The sequence below is a fragment of the Eucyclogobius newberryi genome, unplaced genomic scaffold (assembly GCF_026437365.1).
Source record: "Eucyclogobius newberryi isolate DKJ021-1_F unplaced genomic scaffold, fEucNew1.0.hap1 SCAF_12, whole genome shotgun sequence".
In the NCBI taxonomy this organism is placed as follows: domain Eukaryota; kingdom Metazoa; phylum Chordata; class Actinopteri; order Gobiiformes; family Gobiidae; genus Eucyclogobius; species Eucyclogobius newberryi.
In genome coordinates this window covers 3,128,443-3,148,442 of record NW_027315746.1, presented here as the reverse complement: position 1 = coordinate 3,148,442, position 20,000 = coordinate 3,128,443, and the positions used below count along the sequence as shown (strand labels likewise).

The 20,000-nt window shown below is 44.6% G+C and overlaps 1 protein-coding gene across 2 annotated transcripts in view; it reads left to right on the top strand.

The window, feature by feature from the left end:
* The window catches only part of kirrel1b (kirre like nephrin family adhesion molecule 1b), a 148,718-nt gene that overhangs the window by 46,768 nt on the left and 81,950 nt on the right, over positions 1 to 20,000 (top strand). The gene's annotated exons all lie outside the window — the stretch shown is intronic.

Genomic DNA, 20,000 nt, shown 5'->3' with positions numbered 1-20,000 from the left:
ATACACAACATACTCAACATACACAACATACTCAACATACACAACATACACAACATACACAACATACACAACATACTCAACATACACAACATACTCAACATACACAACATACTCAACATACACAACATACACAACATACACAACATACACAACATACACAACATACTCAACATACACAACATACACAACATACACAACATACTCAACATACACAACATACACATCATACTCAACATACACAACATACTCAACATACACAACATCCTCAACATACACAACATACTCAACATACACAACATACACAACATACTCAACATACTCAACATACTCAACATACACAACATACACAACATCCTCAACATACACAACATACACAACATACACAACATACTCAACATACTCAACATACACAACATACACAACATACACAACATACACAACATACTCAACATACACAACATACTCAACATACACAACATACTCAACATACTCAACATACACAACATACTCAACATACACAACATACTCAACATACTCAACATACACAACATACTCAACATACACAACATACTCAACATACACAACATACACAACATACACAACATACTCAACATACTCAACATACACAACATACACAACATACACAACATACACAACATACTCAACATACACAACATACTCAACATACACAACATACACAACATACTCAACATACACAACATACTCAACATACTCAACATACACAACATACTCAACATACACAACATACTCAACATACACAACATACACAACATACACAACATACTCAACATACTCAACATACACAACATACACAACATACACAACATACACAACATACACAACATACACAACATACTCAACATACACAACATACACATCATACACAACATACACAACATACACAACATTCCTTTAGTTGATTAATTGGTTGATGATGTCATTAGTCGACTGTTTTTATTTAGATGATGGTGATTGGTCTGGAAGAAGACATGAGTGAGCTACAGATCTGAGAGTGAACCACCATTTTATTCAGCTCTTATTGTTTATTATTTTTTATATATATTTCCCTCTCCCCTTCTCTCTCCTTCTCTCTCTCCCACTCTCCCCTTCTCTCCCTCTCTCCTTCACTTTCCCTCTCTCCTTCTCTCTCCTTCTCTCCCCCTCTCTCGCCCTCTCTCCATCCCTCCGTCCCGCTCAGACTCTAATCCCAGACCTCCGACAATCGCTCGGCAATCGCACGCGATCCTTCTCATACCGGGTATGAATCTGCCTCGTTTCCATGGGGACGGCATGCTTCCTACACCCCTCCTTTCACCCTCACCCGTCACCCTTTATTACCCCATCACGACTCCCCCTCCCTCTCTCTTTCTCTCTCCATTTCATTTTCACCCTCGTGTCTTTCTCTTCGCCCTTTTCCCCTCCTCTCTCCTCACTCTCTTCTTCTTTCCCTCCACTTACTCTTTCCTTTTCACCTCCTTTCTACTCACTCTCTTTCTTCTCTTTCTTCTCCCCTCTTGTAACCCTCTCTCCCTCTCTCTCTTTCTTCCCCTCCCCACTACACCTCTCCCACTCTCTCCCCTGCATCTCTTTCCCCTTCTCTCCTTTCCCCTCTCTTTTTCATCCCGCTTTCTCTCCAGCCTCCACCTCTCCTCTTCCTCTTCTGTTCTCTCTCTCTCTCGCTCAAATCCCTCCCTCCTTCTCTCTCCTCCTCTCTAACTCACCCCGCTTTTTGCATTATCTCCTCTCTTCCTCCGCCTGTCTCTTCCTTTCCCTCCCCTTTCACCCGCTCTCTCTCTCTTTCTCTCTCTCCTCCGCCCTCGTTCTCTAGATTTCTGTCGCTCTCTCTTTCCCGGCTTCAGACCCTTTCTTTTTGTCTCGCTCTCCACTTCCTCCCTCAATTACTTCCTACTACCTTCATCTCTTTACCCTCACCCTCTCTCTGTCTTTCACCTTTTCTCCTTTCTCACTCGCTCTCTCCTTTCCCCCATCTTCCATATATCCCTCCCACCTGCCTTTCACTCTCTCTCTCCTTCTCATCCCTCTCTCCTCCCCTCCTCCATCATCGTTCCTCTCACTCTTCCTCTCCTATTTCTCTCTACAGTTTCCTTTTACCTCTCCTCTGCACCGTCCTATATCAGTCTTTCCTTCTCCTCTCAACTTTCTTCTCCTCCTCTTCTCCCACTGTCCCCTCTCTCCCTTTCTCATCTTTCCTCTTCCTCTCTCCCTTCCTCTCTCGTCGCCTCTTCTCTTTCTCTGCCCCTTTGCCTCATCCCTCCCCCTCTATCGCTTCCTCCTTTTGCCCTCTCTCTCCCTCTCGCTCTTTCTCCGCCTCTCTCTTTCTTTCGCTCCCCGGTCTCCCCCCGTTCCTCTCTGGTGTTACCATGGTGACATCTTACCTGTTTGATAGTGTACAGTGCAGCTGCTGTGTTGCTGTGTTGCTGTGTTGCTGTTGCCGTGGCGCTGGAGCCTCCTCACGATGTCTTTGTCTCGTCGGGCGTCGCACACGTGTCAAACCAACACTTCTTTATCCACAAGAATGACCTTTAGGGAATGTGTCAGGATGCTAGGATTGTTATGATTATGATGATGATTATTATTATTATGATTATGATGATGATGATGATGATTATGATTATGATTATGATTATGATTATTATTATTATGATGATGATTATGATGATGATTATGATGATGATGATGATTATGATTATTATTATTATGATGATGATTATTATTATTATTATTCTGATTATTATGATATTGATGATTATTATGATGATGATTATGATTGTTATGATGATGATTATTATGATATTGATGATTATTATGATGATGATTATGATTGTTATGATGATGATTATGATGATGATTATTATTGTTATTATTCATTTATATGTAGTATTGTTATTATTAATTTATTTTATATTATTGTTGTTGTTATTATTATTATCATTATTTTAACAATTATTATTATTTTTATCATCACTATTATTATTATTATGAGTATTATTTATTTTACAGTTTTATTTTCCCGATCCGATTCCGAGTCGTCTGATTTTGAGTATCGGCCGACACCGAATCCCGATCCAATACTTTCATAAAACATTTTTAAAATGCACAAATGCAACATAAACAGGTTGTTCCCAGTTTTTATTTTATTTTTTAACACTTTGACACTTTTGAGGTGGCTTGAATAAGAAATAATAGTGCAAAATTTGAATCGCAGCAGTAAACAAATAAGCAAAGTGTGTATTAAATGAAAGTGCAACAGTTTCATACAGTAAGGCCATAATGTGCTTTTCAGAACTGCACTCTTCATTCTCTTCTGGCTTAAATAATAAAATTTATGTTTTTCTTGATGAAATCCGTCTGAATGTCGAGTCGAGAGTAAGTCAGGGGCGAGTGTTCTGATCCTCGCGGTCGCCACGGTGACTATCACGCCGCGCTATCAGCACTCCGCACCCCCGTGTCTGTGCTCCGCCCAAACTACACACCCCAAACCACACCCCCGTGTCTGTGCTCCGCCCAAACTACACACCCCAAACCACACCCCCGTGTCTGTGCTCCGCCCAAACCACACCCCCGTGTCTGTGCTCCGCCCAAACCACACCCCCGTGTCTGTGCTCCGCCCAAACCACACCCCCGTGTCCGTGCTCCGGAATGGTGATGACGTATGTATGATGTATTTTGTTCTAAATGTGTAATTTTACGTTTCACAGATAAATCATTTGGTTGCTTAAATAAGCTAAATTAATTTAATTTGTTTATTTGTAGAATTGTAGTCTTTTGCCTACTCTGATGTAAATATGTTACTGTCACTTTAAGAGGGATAGCGCTAAGGGGGCGTAGCCAGGAGCGCAGGAGACAGCGCAATATACAGAGCCAAATGGGTTTCTTATTGTAGTATTCTTTTTTTTGAGAATAGCTGTATTTGATTACTCCTGTGTGTCACAAAACTGTGGATTAAACTTTGTCAACTATTTTTTACATCAGAATCCTGTGGGAGTTATTTCTCATCAATTAATGTACACGAGTAATACTATCTGCAAAAACAAGACCTCAGCCACACGATCTGCTGTGGCAGGATCGCACGGCGCAAAACAAAACTAAAATGTCGCGATCCATTCATGCGTCATATGGAGGCGAGAGACTAATAATAAGCTTGAAATGTATAGCGCTGATCAAACTAAAAAGAGTAAAATTTATATTCGATCAGTGATTGGGAGGTGACGTCCTATACCTATCAGGTCTGAAACCACGTGATTTCCGATTTCCGATCACGTGATTGGATCGGGACATCCCTACTTTTTATTATCATCAGTATTATTAGGCCCGAGTGCCACAAGCTGGCGACGCGGTCGTCATCCCCATATAAAGCGCTCGTTTGCGCTAAGTAACTCACGAATACGTTCCACATCTCTTGCATGTTCCGTGCATATGAACATGTCATTTAAAAATTGAACATTTTTACTGTATAGAGGGCCAAAAACACAAAGTGGGCAGAGCCCACTCAAAATTAACGAAAGTACCCGTCAGTGACCAAGGACCCACACCATGAGGTAGGAAAATGTATAGTTTATGATATTTGAAAAATGGGAAACATTGTTTTCGCATCGGAATATTATTCTTTCTTCTTCTCGGGACCAACCCCCCTATTTTTCACCCAGTGAACATTGACGAAAAGTCACAAAAATTTGCACATCTCTAAAAATCGTGCCTCTCTACATTCTGGCTATCTCCTTTTACTAAAGTTTTTTAAAATTGCCCGTCAGCGCCCCCAAATGTACCAAAAATGGTATTGAGGGATAGGAAATGACCAAAAAAAAAACTGATCGTAGAATCATGAAATTTGGCGCAGAGATAGATGGTGACAAGATAAGTAAAAAATATTATTACGGAAACGCCGTCCGCCCAAGAAAATGTCACCGCAAATGTGCCGCAAACTGTAGCTACAATTTAGGAAATTTCCCAAATTTTAAATTTGCTGCTGTTTATGCAGATCAAATCTGAATTGTGTCAAATTTTAATCAGTTGTTGAACCCTTTGCCCTAAACCTATTTTAAGTGAAATAAATTAATTTGGCGTGACAGCGCCCCCTACAGAGTTACATAACATTTTATATGGAGGGTAAAATGTTGAATTTTTTAATTTTTTACGAAATTTGGCACAAAATTCCATTTTGGCATCCCGATCAAAAAAGTAAATGAGACCCATGTCATATGTTACGGCGTAGCCATAGCAATGAAATAAACCACCCATGTTATTCCAATGGGGACATTGCCAGATCTCTGAAATTTGAACATGCTTATACTTTATACTTTTACAAACTCTTCCGAGGGCGTTTGCCCTATTAACCTGACATTTGGTGAGACTCATATCTTCAGGGGTGGACCATCAAAAGTTATCAAATGTTTTATTCTAAGAGTCACGGACTTTGTGCAGCGGAGCCACAAACTTTTCCCTTCATATGTAAAGCAAAGGGGAGAAGACGCGACAGCGTCACGGATTCAGCAGTAGGGTAATAAAAAGTAAAATACGGCGGCAGCGTGGCGAGGGCCGATCATCGCCGCTTTTGGCTATATTTATTATTATCATTATTATTATTATTGTTATTATCATCAGTATTATTATTAGGCCTGAGCGCCACAAGCTGGCGAGAGGCCTATTAGTTACGTAAGTGCGCACGAAATCGAGCGCAAAGCGCTCGCCCGCTTCCAAACGCTCACTAACGCACTCTTCCAGTCATGCACACCCCGTGCATACTAATTAGTAGTAGGAAAATTGAATATTACCGTTGTAAGTAGCTCACGAATACGTTCCCCATCTCTTGCATGTTCCGTGCATATAAACATGTAATGCAAAAATGTAACATTATTACCAAATAGAAGGCCAAAAGCACAAAGTGGGAGGAGCCCACTCAAAATTAACAAAAGTTAATTTGACCAGGGACCCACACCATGACGTAGAATGTATAGTTTATGATATTTGAAAAATAGGAAACATTGTTTTTGCATCGGAATATTATTCTTTCTTTCTTCTTTCTTCGTGGGGCAAACCCCCCCTATTTTTCACCCTGTGAACATTGACGAAAAGTCAAAAAAAATTGCACACCTCTAAAAATGGTGCCTCTACGTTCTGGCTATATTCGTTATGTAATATTTTAAGAATTGGCGTGTCAGCATTGAGAGATAGGAAATGGTCAATTTTTTTTTAATAGATTTGTGTATAGAGTATAACTATTAAACTAAATATAATTATTAAACAAAGTAAATATAATTATTAAACTAAATATAGTTATTAAACAAAGTAAATATAATTATTAAATGAATAAAGTGTAATGTTATCTCGGATTTAGGATTTAGTTTAAAAGTACAAAAGGTCAGTGTTTTGATCATAGACGGTTTCTATAAATAGTTCAATCCTCTTAAAGCAGCACTGTGTAACTTTTCTGGGGTGTGGCCTCTTCCACCTGCTCGTCTCCATGGAGATGACACTGCTTTGCCTGGAGTGTTCTGTGTGGCATTAAACATTTCGATCTTGCATTTATTCAATCACATGCTCAATAATAAATCGTACATTCTGACTGTGAACAGGGTCACCTTTCCACAGATCTGACCGGTAACTTGGCTCTGCAATATTCTCAGTAAAAACATATCCATAGAAACAAGCAGCTGGCGAGCCCTGCCTCAGAAGAGTTATACAGTGTGTCTTTAATACTTGTGCAACATGGACTTCACTGAAAATGTAGAAACAAATGAGTTCTATATTTAACTTAAATGTAAATTAACAAACAAAGAGCCACAGAATGTTTGTGGAAGCAACAGGTGTTGACAGGTCGATTATGTTGAGTATTTTCATATTCAAAGTCAGAAGAGGAGACTATTGATAAAGAGAAGAAGAACAACACGAGAGACAGGGACGCTTCAACAGACAATCAACCCAGCTGGAGCCCTCAGGTACGTGTGGACCTGTTCTAGTCCCGCGTTAGTCCCGCGTCAGTCCCGCGTCAGTCATTGTTTAGTCCTGTTCTAGTCCCGCGTTAGTCCTGCTTTAGTCATTGTTTAGACCTGTTTTAGACTCGCTTTAGTCCTGGTTTAGTCCTGCTTTAGTCCTTGTTTAGACCTGTTTTAGTCCTTGTTTAGACCTGGTTTAGTCCTGGTTTAGACCTGGTTTAGACCTGGTTTAGACCTGGTTTAGACCTGGTTCTTGTCTCTCCAGGTGAACATGGACCAGTCTTCGTGGCTCTTCGTGCTGCTGCTCAGTGAGTTGATCATTTCTGTTTTGATGTTTTTTCTCATTCAAAAGTTGCAAAAGTCAAAGTGTAAATAGATGATTGATGTCATTGTTCATGCTCGGCTCCATCAGGCCTTCATTTAAACTAAACTACTATGTGATCAATCATGTAAAAATAACCAGCTGTTTTATGATCAAACATGAGCAAACTGAACCTTTTCAGGACAAATCTGAGAAAAGAAAGAAAAAAGAGAAAAGTTTAAATGTTGAATTTAGTTTTATTTAGGGATTAAAGAGAATTAAAAAAACTGACATCAGAGGAGGAGGGAGAGGAGGGAGAGGAGGGAGAGGAGGGAGGAGAGGAGGAAGGAGGGGAGGGAGGGGAGGAGGGAGGAGAGGAGGAAGGAGAGGAGGGAGGAGAGGAGGGAGGAGGAAGGAGAGGAGGGAGGAGAGGAGAGAGGAGGGAGGAGAGGAGGAAGGAGAGGAGGGAGGAGGAAGGAGAGGAGGGAGGAGAGGAGGGAGGAGAGGAGGAAGGAGAGGAGGGAGGAGAGGAGGCGGGGAGGGAGAGGAGCGAGAGGGAGAGGAGCGGGAGGGAGAGGAGGAGGAGAAGAAGGAGAGGGAGGAGAGGAGGAGGGAGAGGTGGAGGAGGAGAGGGAGGAAGAGGAGGAGGAGGAAGAGGAGGAGGGAGAGGAGGAGGAAGAAGAGGAGGATGGAGAAGAGGAGGGAAAGGAGGGAGAAGAGGAGGAAGAGGAGGGTGAATAGGTCCCTCTATTCAAACGTCCCGTGTAAATCTCTGGATCATTTTAAATGAAATGATGAAAACTTCAGGTTCAGAGTGGACACTGTGTTCGTTTCCATGGGAACGAGAGCAAAGTGACCACACAATCAAAAGCATCTCACCTTTAATATTTAAGGCTCGTAACGAGTCATGTTTTATTCTTCTTTAAAGGTCAGATCACTCTCTCTGCGACTGAAGACCTGGAGTACCACATCATAAAAGAGCCCATGACGTGGGCTGACGCTCAGACCATCTGCAGAAAGCACTACACAGACCTGGCAACAGTGAGGAACATGAAGGAGCTGAAGGAGCTGGAGAGTCTGAGAGCTGCTGCAGAAGGACCAGGCGAAGGAACAGACGTGTGGATCGGACTTTATCAAACCAGCAACAACCGCCTAGACACAAACAGGAAATGGCACTGGTCTCTGCCCGAGTTCCAGTACAATGAAGGAGAGGCTGAGTGGTACACAGGGGAACCTGATGATTATCAAGGAAAAACTCAAAACTGTTTGACGATTGATCAAAATAACCAATGGTTTGATACAATATGTGATGAGACATATCATTTCATCTGCTACAATGGTGAGGACTGTTTTTAATTTTATTACACTTGAAAATCAAAGAAAGCTTATTTTAAATACTTTATTCCTTTAATGTGTTACTATTGTGAGGTCTGTTTGTACATGTTTATACTATACGTATATCGACTGTAGAGATGGGGCACACGGATGTGAGATTTAGGAGGAATATTTGCAATAAAATCCACTGTATTATTTCTAAACAAATCTCTTGTTCTACAGAGCCCTCCAACACGTATGTCAAGAGCGTGAACACCATAACCTGGTTAAAGGCTCAACAGTACTGCAGAGAACACCACACTGACTTGGTGAGTGGACTGGACCAGCTAAGACAGTTTCAAGCCAAATATCCAACCCATCCCCCCTGGTATTTCATTGGTCTGTCCCGGGACACCTGGGCGTGGTCAGATGGAAGTGACTCCTCCTTCAGAAACTGGAACTCAGATCCACTGAACCATAAATGTGCCGCTCTGATAGCTCCGGGCCGATGGGAGAGCGCTGACTGTGACCTAAAGAAATCCTTCATCTGCCACGGAGGTGAGTGTACAAGGAATAACCCTCCCACAGAGACTAAAGACCCTCCCACACGGACAGAAGACCCTCCCACAGAGACTAAAGACCCTCCCACACGGACAGAAGACCCTCCCACACGGACTGACGACCCTCCCACACGGACAGAAGACCCTCCCACACGGACAGAAGACCCTCCCACACGGACAGAGGACCCTCCCACACGGACAGAGGACCCTCCCACACGGACTGAAGACCCTCCCACACAGACTGAAGACCCTCCCACACGGACTGAAGACCCTCCCACACGGACTGAAGACCCTCCCACACGGACTGAAGACCCTCCCACACAGACTGAAGACCCTCCCACACAGACTGACGACCCTCCCACACAGACTGACGACCCTCCCACACGGACTGAAGACCCTCCCACACAGACTGAAGACCCTCCCACACAGACTGAAGACCCTCCCACAGAGACTGAAGACCCTCCCACACAGAATGAAGACCCTCCCACACAGACTGAGGACCCTCCCACACAGACTGAAGACCCTCCCACACAGACTGAAGACCCTCCCACACAGACTAACGACCCTCCCACGGACTGAAGACCCTCCCACACAGACTGAAGACCCTCCCACGCAGACTGAAGACCCTCCCACACAGACTGAAGACCCTCCCACACAGACTGAAGACCCTCCCACACAGACTGAAGACCCTCCCACACAGACTAACGACCCTCCCACAGACTTACGACCCTCCCACACAGACTGAGGACCCTCCCACACGGACTGAAGACCCTCCCACACAGACTGAAGACCCTCCCACACAGACTGAAGACCCTCCCACACGGACAGAGGACCCTCCCACACGGACTGAAGACCCTCCCACACAGACTGAAGACCCTCCCACACAGACTAACAACCCTCCCACACAGACTGAGGACCCTCCCACAGACTTACGACCCTCCCACACAGACTGAGGACCCTCCCACACGGACTGAAGACCCTCCCACACAGACTGAAGACCCTCCCACACAGACTGAAGACCCTCCCACACGGACTGAAGACCCTCCCACACAGACTGAAGACCCTCCCACACAGACTAACGACCCTCCCACACAGACTGAGGACCCTCCCACACAGACTGAAGACCCTCCCACACAGACTGATGAAGTGTTACCTCTGAAATGACTTTTTTAAACTTTATTTTTGCAGGTTTGAAGACTTGGAAGACTTTGGTGAAAATAAGTCTGTCCTCAACTGTAGATCCCAACTCACACGAATCTGAAATCCTCAAACAGGTACGTGTAGATATTTGTACTTCTGTATTATTATATTTATGCAGAACAATGGAATGGAACACATCCAGGAGCTTTAACCTTTGAGAGACTGAAACATGAAGTGTTAAACTAACACAAGAATCCCATGTGTTTCAGAACATGTTTGTAGCTCTAAATGACACGTTTACAACACCATAGATGGTGATTTTGATCTGAGTTTCACTGCAGCTTTGTTCAAGTCGTTCATAGAATCCTTTTCAGGGTTTTCCTTCTGCACATCACAAAAACCACTGGTTTAAAACTTTGCACAAATGAATCAATCTGTGTTTTCCTTTATTGCATCGTCTTTAGTTCCGGTGTCTGTTTATTGTTCTCATTTCTCAGTCTCACTTCTCTCCTTTTTCTTCAGCTGGAGGACAAGTTCAAAGCAAAGGGACAAAACGTCAAACTGAGCTGGAAAAGAGGAAAAGACGGAAAGGTTTTCAAAAAGAAAAAGGACGAGCTGTGACGACGAGGATGAATATCATAAGTACATTTTGCCATGTACTTGCCATTGCCATCGTTAGTGACCAAAACACAACTAGGAATTTGCTTCAACACCATGGCAACAGCACTATCATAGCACTATCCACAACCTGGGTTAAGTAGTATACATGTAGTATAGAAGTATAGCTGTATAGAACAGAGAAGTATAGAGTTTCAACAAGAGGACTTTTTCTCCTTGTTTATGTGTGTGATGAATTCAATAACTTCGATAACTGTGTCCAATAACACAATATTAGTGGTTGTTCTTTTAACATTTGACATCTTGAGATTTCACAAAACAAAAGTCAAGATACAGGTTTATCCTTGGTAATACAGTGTGTGTCGTTTTACTCATTTGAAGATAAAAGTCCTCTGCTTCCTTTTGTTCATGCCTTATGAATTCAAGCGTGCTCATGTCATTAAGTACATTCATAAAAAGGGCTGTATAAGTTTAGCTCTGGCCAGCTGTTGTTGTGTCCTTAGGCAAGACACTTCACCCACACTGCCTGCTCTTTGACGCCTTTTGTAGATGTTGTGTTCTTTTGTTTGATCTGTGTGAGGTGAAGTGAGGGTCAGTTGTGCCCGTTTGACCCTTGAATCGATCTTTTTGTTTTTTTGACTTGGTTTAGATGTGGATTTGTTTGAAAAATGTAAGATTATTAACATAAACTCTAATAAAGGTGTTCTAAAGCCAACATGGTGTTATTTTTCATTGAAATGCCTCACTGTCTTTCAAACACAGACAAATGTCAAACTTTCAACATTTCACGATCTGTATAAATATGAAAATACACTTATATTATACGAGCTTATTGACAATTATAATAAAAGGCTAAACAGATAACATTTTGGGGACTTCATACACTTGATAATTCTCTTTACCTTTCATATGATGTGGACATTATGGGGAGTGAAACTAACTGGAGGCACTGCTCTGTCTGAGACTGACTGTGTCAGACACAATCTGACCATAAAGAACTGACTCAGCTGGAACTACGTGTCACAGGTTTGGGCTTTAGTGGTAAGAGCACGGCCTGATGGAACCAATAAAAACATACATGGAAGTTAAGAATAAGTCTACAATTTAGCTGATAAAACTGGGTCAAACTGGGTTATGGTGACGAGCTGTGTGCACGCGCTCGCTAGAAAACAGAAACTAACATTAAAAATATAATTTCACCCACAAAATCCCAGAAAATACGAACAACAAATGAGTGACAATGAAGACACAAGCCTGGGAAAGCTGCGGGGAAAATATGTGTAAAAACAGCCCCCCCTAGTGCTATTTCTGTAGTCACATCACACAGATGGGGAAACAAAATGCGAGTCAGGCTGCCCAATCTGAGAAATTTGATTCATATTCCCAGTGAAAAGATAAGGCCCAGTCCCACTGAAACTAGTCTGAAACTTGCTGTTCTAAATGTCAGATCCTTATGTAACAAATCACTCTTAATTGGGCCCGAGCCCCAGCAGGGCTTAGGGCCTATTGGTCCAGCAACGCTGCCGAAGGCATGGATCATGCAGACTTACTCCTGCCATGACAAAAAAAAAGATTTTACAGACATGACGGTTATTTAGATGCATTTGGCCCTCGTTAAAGCGCCCCCTAAAGGTCGGGCGACTCGTTGAGCTAAAATGCAGTTCAGTTAAGATGAATGTATTTTGAATTTTGCAAAACAATTCTAAAAACTTTTATCACAGAAGAGCACATTTTTTTAGGTTTATAATTTAACTTCCTGTTTGTAATTGATGACATCACACAAGGAAATTACCCAGCAAACACTGAGAAAAACTCATCTAAAGTCACTTCTTTTTAATCTGACAAATAAAAATAAATGAGAGCGACTTTATTTTGTTGAATTAGTGTTTGAAGAGTTAAAAAAGTTGTTTCTTTTGTCTAAATTCTACATAAACTTTGACTGGTATGAGTGTCCCTGGTGTTTCAACGTTTTCTCCACAAATACCTGCTCGATCTGTGTAAAACTATAATGTATACGTACAACAGGTACAAATACACCAAATAAAGCCAAAAGTAGAAGTCATACGTCACTTTAATGTTTTATTTTGCTGTTAATTACACATTTACTAACACTTTCCTATTAAATAACACCTTATTACATTGTATAAGTATGACATAAAGACATTTTTGTACATGAATAAGTGTAAATGAGTAAAAACTACATTTCTTTTGGTACTGAAACTCTTATTACCAAAAGCCTAATTCATAAATATTCTACAAACCTCATCATTATTTGGGATTGACTTTGAAAACCTAATCTCTCTGGTCTGACAACGATGGCGTCTTTTCGAGGCGGAACGTGGCACGGGTCTAGCTTTTGTTTACTTCCACGAAACAGCGACGATGCCGAGCTTTTGCGCCAGATTCCGTTCCGCGCGACGCCAACGGACCGAACGAACGCGGCGATGTTAAACCAGGTCGACGAAGCCGCGCGATCCGAGGAGGACGCCGCGCGCTTGTTGTTTCGGCGGAAGAGTAAACAGAGTAAACAGAAAAGCGTCGGAAGGGTTTCAAAAATAGCGGCCGCGTAAATCCCAAACGTGAAGCGCTAACCTTGAGTCTCCCCGTGTTCGCGGCGAGGAGCGCAGCCTCTCCGTCTTTGTTCTCGCTCGTTTGCATTTCGCCGTAGTGTTGTTCGCTCTGATTAAGCCGCCGTCAATCAAACGCCTGAGCTGGATCTTTGTGCTTTTCCCCCGTACACGTGTTCCCTTCTTTTCCCTCGCCGTGTGATTTTGTTATTCGCCGGTGAGTGGGAGCTAATTAAATGTTACAGTTTTCAGATAGAAGCGGATCAAGTGTGAGTCATTCTTCGCGGCGGGAAAGGGAAAAGTAACTGACAGGTTCAAGTTAACTGACAGAAGGAGTCAGGGCTGTTGCCACGCCTGCCCTGAGGCGCTCTACGGTCATGGCTGCCAATCTGCGCCGACGGCTTCACCTCAACTCACCAGTGAACATCAGTGAACTCTTAAAGGCCCTGTGCAGGTGGAAACTGTGACGTTTTAATTTAGTTTTAAGGCCATTAAGGCCATTTAAGGTCTTTCTGCTCGTGTTGGTCAGTTCTTTCTGCTCGTGTTGGTCAGTTCTTTCTGCTCGTGTTGGTCAGTTCTTTCTGCTCGTGTTGGTCAGTTCTTTCTGTTGTTGTTGGTCAGTTCTTTCTGTTGTTGTTGGTCAGTTCTTTCTGCTTGTGTTGGTCAGTTCTTTCTGCTCGTGTTGGTCAGTTCTTTCTGCTTGTGTTGGTCAGTTCTTGCAGTTCCTGTTGGTCAGTTCTTTCTGCTCGTGTTGGTCAGTTCTTTCTGCTCATGTTGGTCAGTTCTTTCTGCTCATGTTGGTCAGTTCTTTCAATTGTTGTTGGTCAGTTCTTTCTGCTCGTGTTGGTCAGTTCTTTCTGCTCATGTTGGTCAGTTCTTTCAATTGTTGTTGGTCAGTTCTTTCTGCTCGTGTTGGTCAGTTCTTTCTGTTGTTGTTGGTCAGTTCTTTCTGCTTGTGTTGGTCAGTTCTTTCTGCTCATGTTGGTCAGTTCTTTCAATTGTTGTTGGTCAGTTCTTTCTGTTCTTGTTGGTCAGATCTTGCAGTTCCTGTTGGTCAGTTCTTTCTGCTTGTGTTGGTCAGTTCTTTCTGCTCGTGTTGGTCAGTTCTTTCTGCTCGTGTTGGTCAGTTCTTTCTGCTTGTGTTGGTCAGTTCTTTCTGCTCATGTTGGTCAGTTCTTTCAATTGTTGTTGGTCAGTTCTTTCTGCTCGTGTTGGTCAGTTCTTTCTGTTGTTGTTGGTCAGTTCTTTCTGTTCGTGTTGGTCAGTTCTTGCCGTTCTTGTTGGTCAGATCTTGCAGTTCCTGTTGGTCAGTTCTTTCTGCTTGTGTTGGTCAGTTCTTTCTGCTCGTGTTGGTCAGTTCGTTCTGCTCTTGTTGGTCAGTTCTTTCAATTGTTGTTGGTCAGTTCTTTCTGCTTGTGTTGGTCAGTTCTTTCTGCTTGTGTTGGTCAGTTCTTTCTGCTTGTGTTGGTCAGTTCTTTCTGCTCGTGTTGGTCAGTTCGTTCTGCTCTTGTTGGTCAGTTCTTTCAATTGTTGTTGGTCAGTTCTTTCTGCTTGTGTTGGTCAGTTCTTTCTGCTTGTGTTGGTCAGTTCTTTCTGCTCATGTTGGTCAGTTCTTTCTGCTCTTGTCGGTCAGTTCTTGCAGCTCGTGTTGGTCAGTTCTTTCTGCTCTTGTCGGTCAGTTCTTGCAGCTTTTTGGCTGAATTGGACGTTGTCTTTTCTTTGGCCCGTAGTCTTTCTCAGGACAGGAGTGTGAAATGGGGATGAGAGAAGGGAGGACATACGTTAAACTGTCGTAGCCGGGACCTTGCGACACTGCGGCCGGCTGCACATGGAGCCTGGCATATGTGCTGCTGCCTTTCCCACTCCACCACCGCACGATCGGTTACATGCTTTCAATGGGCTGTGTTTGATATTTAATGTATGAATTATTTATGTTTATAGCATACATTTCCCCCCAAATTAAGTAGAAAATCATAAAACGTGCACTTTAACTCTCACGACTTATTTCGACTGTGAAATATTACAAAGAATTCAATTTGCTTTTTTTCGTCACCAGCACAAACTTTTGAAGAATCAAACACGCTAGCTCTTTAATATAATTAGCATAATTTTGCTCAAAATGTTCCATATTTTTCCACAGTTAAGTGCTTTTTTAAAAAAAAAACATTTATTTCTTACAAACAGGATGCTTGAAAGGCAAAGATGTTTTTCATTCGTCGTGTTTATTCATTCATTCGAGAACGCGCTGTACTAAAAAAAAGAAGATGACCACATTAGCGCCATTTGGACTGGCGTGTTTTAATGGTTTTATTCACCCGCAGCGGCTTTGCTAACGCTCGCTCACGGCTTTATTCACCCGCCGCAGCTTTGCTAACGCTCGCTCACGGCTTTATTCACCCGCAGAGGCTTTGCTAACGCTCGCTCACGGCTTTATTCACCCGCCGCGACTCTGATAACGCTCGCTCACGGCTTTATTCACCCGCAGAGGCTTTGCTAACGCTCGCTCACGGCTTTATTTCACCCGCCGCAGCTTTGCTAACGCTCGCTCACGGCTTTATTCACCCGCCGCAGCTTTGCTAACGCTCGCTCACGCTCGCTCACGGCTTTATTCACCCGCAGAGGCTTTGCTAACGCTCGCTCACGGCTTTATTCACCCGCAGAGGCTTTGCTAACGCTCGCTCACGGCTTTATTCACCCGCCGCAGCTTTGCTAACGCTCGCTCACGGCTTTATTCACCCGCAGAGGCTTTGCTAACGCTCGCTCACGGCTTTATTCACCCGCCGCAGCTTTGCTAACGCTCGCTCACGGCTTTATTCACCCGCAGAGGCTTTGCTAACGCTCGCTCACGGCTTTATTCACCCGCCGCGACTCTGATAACGCTCGCTCACGGCTTTATTCACCCGCAGAGGCTTTGCTAACGCTCGCTCACGGCTTTATTTCACCCGCCGCAGCTTTGCTAACGCTCGCTCACGGCTTTATTCACCCGCCGCAGCTTTGCTAACGCTCGCTCACGCTCGCTCACGGCTTTATTCACCCGCAGAGGCTTTGCTAACGCTCGCTCACGGCTTTATTCACCCGCAGAGGCTTTGCTAATGCTCGCTCACGGCTTTATTCACCCGCCGCAGCTTTGCTAACGCTCGCTCACGGCTTTATTCACCCGCAGAGGCTTTGCTAACGCTCGCTCACGGCTTTATTCACCCGCCGCGACTCTGATAACGCTCGCTCACGGCTTTATTTCACCCGCCGCAGCTTTGCTAACGCTCGCTCACGGCTTTATTCACCCGCCGCAGCTTTGCTAACGCTCGCTCACGGCTTTACTCACCCGCAGCGGCTTTGCTAACGCTCGCTCACGGCTTTATTCACCCGCCGCGACTCTGATAACGCTCGCTCACGGCTTTATTCACCCGCAGCGGCTTTGCTAACGCTCGCTCACGGCTTTATTCACCCGCAGCGGCTTTGCTAACGCTCGCTCACGGTTTTATTTCACCCGCAGCGGCTTTGCTAACGCTCGCTCACGGCTTCATTCACCCGCCGCGGCGCCGCTAACTCTCCGCGGAGTGCTGTGGCCTTGTACGTCGGCAAAAACAACCCCCAAACAAGTGTATCGCGGCTCCAATTACTCACAAAGTCGAAGCGAGCGCGGCAAACGGCGCTTTGTGGAACCGGGACTCAAGGCCGCGACATCCGAGTCGAGAGGAGGGTTTGCTTTTTCGTCCGGTACTTTGTCGGAGAGATACGCCGCAAACGTGAACAAAACACATCGAGAAGGACGTAAACATCGCACGGACAGAACTCATTATTTTTGCTAATTTTCTCTCAACGCATGAGATTTCACGCAGTCTTCGCCAAATGATGTTTTGTTGTTGTATTTAATCCGCGTCATCCGTACGTTTCTCTGGGATATTGTAACTTCAAAGGCCGTTTTCTGCTCCTAAAGTAGAACACACCGAACGCTACGATCTCGGACTGAACGCGGTGCGGCTTAATTAGACTTTTTATGCAAATTTTCAGTCTAATCTAGTTTAATTTGTGTAAACAAGATATGACGGAAAATGTGTATTAAAAGATCACGTTTTGCCTTGAATGAGATATTTACACTGTACAAAATGAAGCAAGATATTTAAAAAATGGCTCTATCCATTTTTCAGATTCATGCAATCATTTTTTACAAAAGCTTTATTTCTATTTGAAAACTATGTATGTTGAAAAACTTGATAAATACAATATTGTATTTGTATTTCTTACATTTATAAACATGAGTTACAACTCCTGCTTTACTGGAATGTTCCACAGTCTGGTATTAACATAACTCTCTTTAATGTATTCATTTACAGGAGTTTTATTGCCAAAATCGTCTTTGTTTGAGTCATTTCCATGGCGATAGATCGGTTTCATACTATAATGTGGAACTTTGCGGGCAAAACACCAGCATCTCCGCATAGAAAAGAGCATTTCGGACGCTCTTTTTAAAGTGTTTCAGTTCATACAGGAGATGATCGTCTTAAATACCGTCGGGGAATCGAACCAGGAGCCATCTCGCTGCGAGGCAGACGATCGAAATGCCCCGGGTTTTTTGCAAAAACAAACTCAAACGGCTAATGCTAATGTGTGCGCGAGGAGAAAATCCACTTTATTCTAATCGTCGTCTGAATATTCATAACGAGCCAGAGAGAAGGAGGGGAATTAGCCGCCGAAAGGCTATTGATTCAAGCGGCGCGGATTGGAATATGAAATAAGGCCTAACGGGAGAAAAAAGACTTTATCAATGAACTTGGGGAATGAAAGACGAGGTCGAAGAGAAAGAGACGAGCAGCAGAGAGAGAGAAGAAGAAGAAAGGCAAAGCAGATTATGTGTCAGCCAGAGAATTGAATTAACGGACAGCGCAAGGAGAGCGATGACATGGAGGGGGGAGGGGAGGGGGGAGGAGAGGGGGAGGAGGGAGGGGGGAGAGAGAGGGGGGAGAAGAGGGGGAGGAGAGGAGGAAGAGGGAGAGCGATGACATGGAGGGGGGAGGGGAGGGGGGAGGAGAGGGGGAGGAGGGAGGGGGGAGAGAGAGGGGGGAGAAGAGGGGGAGGAGAGGAGGAAGAGGGAGAGCGATGACATGGAGGGGGGAGGGGAGGGAGGAGGAGAGGGAAGGAGAGAGGGGAGAAAGGAGACATGGAGAGAGGGAGAGCAATGACATGGAGAGGAGACATGGAGAGGAGAAAGAATAGGGGCAAGAGAGGGTTAAGGTGAAAGAAAGAAATGATAAAAGAGTTGAAAAGAAAGGAAGGAAGAAGGATAAAAGATGTGACAGAACATGGGGTGGATTAACGCAGGAGGAGGAGAGACAGGTGAAGAAACAGGGGAGAAGATGGGAAAGAGAGGGAGGATAGGGAGTAGAGAGGATGGTGACAGGAGAGAGGAGAAAGGAGAGAGAGGAAAAGAGGAGGGGAGAGAAAAAAGGAATGGAAGGAAAAATAATGGGCAAGAGAGGAGGGAGGAGAGAGAGTGTGGGGGAGACTAAAGAGGAGGGGGGAGAGAGAGAGAACACGACAAGACAATTAACAGAGTGAACATGACTCATGCTTCGGGAGGATGTCAGTCCCGAGTGGGCGTTCGAAGGCGCTTGTACCTGAGCTTTATTTAAGAATATGTTTTATTTAAAAACCGTGACAAACAAAACCAGTTTATTTATTTCAAACCTGTCGTTCCTCGCTCTCCTACGCAATCCCAGAATGCAGCTGTTCGCCGCCATGAGTTTATGAGCACAACCTTTAGAGACTGCGGAGTTCTGCCATCGCACCGCAGCCAACGGCGACTAGCATGCTAGCGTCGACTAGCATGCTGACGGCGACTAGCATGCTGACGGCGACTAGCATGCTGACGGCGACTAGCATGCTGACGGCGACTATAGGTCCTTTTCACCAAGAGCGCTCGCCGCGCCGTTACACGAAGATGACGGCGCAGCGCTTCGTGACCTCCATTGCCGGAAGCGACTGGCGGCAGAGAACACGCTAATACGCTAAAACGCTAGCATGCTAATTCGTAAAGGTCACATTTTCCTCCACAGCACGCAAACACTTTTGCTCTTTATTAGCATCTGTTTACCGTCGTCATCTTCACTCCGGCCGACCCGCCCGCGGACGCATCCCGGCGTCGCCGCGACGACGGGCGGGAGTTCAGCCCCGGAGACGGCGCGCCACTCGCCGAGTCGGCAAATGTCAAAGTTTACATTTCATTAGCGAACGCGCGGGGGATGAAACGGAAAAGAGAGATGAGCGAGAGGGGGAGGCGAGGGAGGAGAGGAAATGCCACACATTCCATTAAGTGGCCGCTGAAAACCAGCGAGTTCGGGGAAGGAGGAGGTGAAGCGGCGGAGGAGGTGAAGCGGCGGAGGAGGTGAAGCGGCGGAGGAGGTGAAGCGGCGGAGGAGGTGAAGCGGCGGAGGAGGTGAAGCGGCGGAGGAGGTGAAGCGGCGGAGGAGGTGAAGCGACGGAGGAGTGGCCCGACCTTTGCAGCGCGACTTAATTTTTTGTCGATGCC